This window comes from Mus caroli, unplaced genomic scaffold, assembly GCF_978045245.1.
Source record: "Mus caroli unplaced genomic scaffold, Mus_caroli_1 scaffold_34, whole genome shotgun sequence".
Classification (NCBI taxonomy): domain Eukaryota; kingdom Metazoa; phylum Chordata; class Mammalia; order Rodentia; family Muridae; genus Mus; species Mus caroli.
Window position 1 is genome coordinate 2,594,599 of NW_028227289.1, and position 3,639 is coordinate 2,598,237.

At 38.1% G+C, this 3,639-nt stretch overlaps 1 pseudogene; it reads left to right on the forward strand.

The window, feature by feature from the left end:
- Positions 1 to 2,222: 2,222 nt before the first annotated feature.
- LOC146999855 (uncharacterized protein NKAPD1-like) lies at positions 2,223 to 3,639 on the forward strand (annotated as a pseudogene).

Sequence of the window (3,639 nt, forward strand, 5' to 3'; positions counted from 1 at the left end):
CTGTTTTCACATCTAGTCTGTTACCCTTGATCATCATCATCTTTCTTTCTTGTTTTTTTTTTTTTTTTTTTTTTTTTTTTTGGTTTTTAGAGACAGGGTTTTTCTGTGTAGCCCTGGCTCTCCTAGAACTCACTCTGTAGACCAGGCAGGCCTCAAACTTAGAAATCTCCCTGCCTCTGCCTCCCAAGTGGTGTTGGGATTAAAGACATGCCCCACCACTGCCCGGAGACCCTGGGTCTTCTTATTGGAGAATTGAATCCATTGATATTGAGAGGTGTTAATGACTAATAATTGTTAATAATTGTTATTTTAATGTTGTTATTGTTGTTGTTGGTGGTGATGTGTGTGTTTGTGTCTGTTTGTTTCTTTGTTTTTGCTGGTATGGAATTATTACCAGGGTTTTCTTGGATACACCTGACTATAATTATCCTTGTTAGGTTAGAGTTTTCCTTCTAATATTTTCAGTAGGTTTGCTTCAATTTGTATTTGTCTTGATATATCTTGTTTTCGCCATTGATGGTGATTGAGAGTTTTGCTAGGTATAGTAGTCTAGGTTTACATCTCTCATTTTCTAGAGTTTGCAGGATAGATTTTAGAGTCTATGTTATGAAGTTGGGTGTAATTCTGATAAGTATGCCTCTGTGTGTTACCTGGTCTTTTCTTCTTGTCATTTTAATATTCTTTCTTTTTTTAATATTATTTTACATTTCTCACATTCTTGATATGTAGACTTTGTGTTTTGATTTTTATTTAGTGGGAGAAGTTTCTTTTCTGGTCCAGTCTAACTGGTGTTCTATAAGTGCCTTTGGCTTTGGCATCCATATGGTGGGTAAACCAAGCCAGGCAGCTGTTGGGGGTCAGTGCTTAGAGCTGCTGACCTGGGTGGATCCAGATTCCTGGGTAGATTCAGGGGCTGCTGCCAAAGACAGACAGGGATAAGAAGAGGTTACTCAGCAGACTTTTTTTCTGAGAGAACAAAGCTTAATTTACTGGTGCTGGCAATTTCTGGCCAACAGACAAGCTATGAAATCTTTTAACTCTTTGGGGCTGAGGAGGAAGAGGAGGAGAGAGAGGAAATTTACACAGACACACACTCACAGTGAATGCCTGAAGCAAAAGGCAGAGCCTGATAATTTCATATACAAACATACGTACATACATAACACATACATACACACACATACATGCATACATGCATATATACACACATATATAAATGTATACAGACCTACAGACAGACATACAAATACTCACACATAGAATAGTTAGAGCAGAGCTCCAAAACCAGCACTAAGTATTCCACACATACATATAACTGAATTGGTGGATAGATGGAACAATGTTCCAATTACCTTTTGCACAAACTTTACACATACACACATAGTTGATGGATGGGACAGACATGCTCCAGCCACAACACACCATGTTTTTTTTTCTTCCATATCTTATATATTCTAGCAAAATCTTTCAAGCATTATACAATTACAATGTGATTACATTTTAGTTTTCTTCTAGTAAGTGATTATGAAAAAACAGTGTGTTTCCCAACACCTTTACAAGTAAGAACATTACACAGTACAGGTAAAAGAAACCAAATCATTCTATTAAACCCACATACATTTGTTATAGATTATTAAAGTTATGGATGAAACAAAAGGTAGAATCCAATAACTTTATACACACAAATATGCACACATACATTCATGTATATATAGTCCTACAGACAGACATATACATATTCACACAAGGAAGCAAGCTAGGTTTCTCAGCCAGTTTCTCTTACTGGCAGGTAGCAATTTGTGGTTACAAAGAAAAAAGTAATTATTTTATTATGTATCTTTAAAGGAAATCTTATAAAAATCTGAAAAGAATCACAAGTGTAATCGGTCTATAAAATCAGGCATATATATCTTAAATCCTCAAAATTGTATCTTCTCATCAGCCATTTTGAATAAACCATAACAGGAAGCAAGAGCAAAATGAGTATAAGAAATCAATTATAACAAGTCCAGCCTCAGTGAGAGTCAGATCAGCTAGTGCTGCCATTGTCCTTGTTGCCTAACCAAAGGGTCCCCTAGCTTAATTAATAAGAGTGAGCCTTTCTGAACTTCATATTGTCGTGTAAGGTTTTTTTATATCAGAGCCAGTAATAAAAATATCTGGTAGAAGCCACTGCCTTTTCTCCCACCCAGCCATGCGAGGCTGTGGCACAGGATTAAAGAATGTCATGGGTTCCACTGGGGGAAGGCCTCCTGAGGATTGTCATCCAGCATACAGATGCTCACAATAAGATACAGGAGGAGTCTGATATGTGGAATTTCAGAGAACTAGAGAAGCAGGAGGAGGATGCTTACCAGGGGACCAGAAGGAACAGAGTACCCAGGAGGTCAAGTCAGATGAGAAGTGATGGTTTTAATGAAGAAAGTCAGAGACTACTGGAGGTCAAAGAATGAGATTTCCGGAGTCCTAGAAGATGATTTTCTTAAGGCAAAAATCGGGAACAAGAAGTTATATGATGATGAATCCAAAATATCAGACAGATGGGGTCACAGTGGTTATAAAGAGTTGTATCCTGAAGAATTTGAAACAGACAGTAGTGATCAGCAAGACTTTACCAATGGGGAAGAAATACATCTCCCCTGGTAAAAACATTTGTGCCTGAATCCCAAAAATATAAAGAGTCAAAGACATTCCATAAGAAGAAGCAGAATAAAGGTCTCTCTCTCTCTCTCTCTCTCCCTCTCTCTCACACACACACACACACACAGACATACACACACAGACACAGACACAGACACAGACACAGACACAGACACAGACACACACACTCACACTAAATGGCTGAAACAAAAGGCAGAGTCTGATAACTTCATATACATACATAAGTACATACATACATACATACATACATACATACATACATACATACATACATGCATACATACACACATACATGAATGTATACAGACCTACAGACAGACATACTCACACATAGAATGGTTAGAGCAGAGCTCCAAAACCAGCACTAAGTATTCCACACATACATATAACTGAATTGGTGGATAGATGGAACAATGTTACAATTATCTTTTGCCTCAGTACCCTGTACTGAGGTATATAAAGTTTGCATAACCAAGGTGCCTCTCCTTATAATGATGGTCAACTAGACCATCTTCTGAACTCTCTCACTCTCTCTCTCTCTCTCTCTCTCTCTCTCTCTCTCTCTCTCACACACACACACACACACACACACACACACACATGAATAAATAAAAAAAAGAAGAAAAACAAAAAGGAATCTATGAACACAACAGCAGATTCCTCAAGTGTGTTCTCAGAGGAAACTTGAGCTTCTAATACCAGCAAAAGGAAGTAACCACACGAGCAAAAAAAAAAAAAATCCAGGAATTACCTTTGAGGGAAAAGTGATACTTCTCAGTCAGATGATTCCATATCTAGCATCTAGCAGTTCTGAGGAACTCGAGGAAAGTGACACTAAAAAAAATCAAAAGGAAAAAGAAAGACAAGAGTGTCCATGTTCCCATGCTTGACCCTGAGGTACAGGAGAGGACAAGCAAGTGCAGGAAATGGAAGGTGGCTACTGATGCCAGGTCTGCTGAGATCTCAGAGGATGACTAA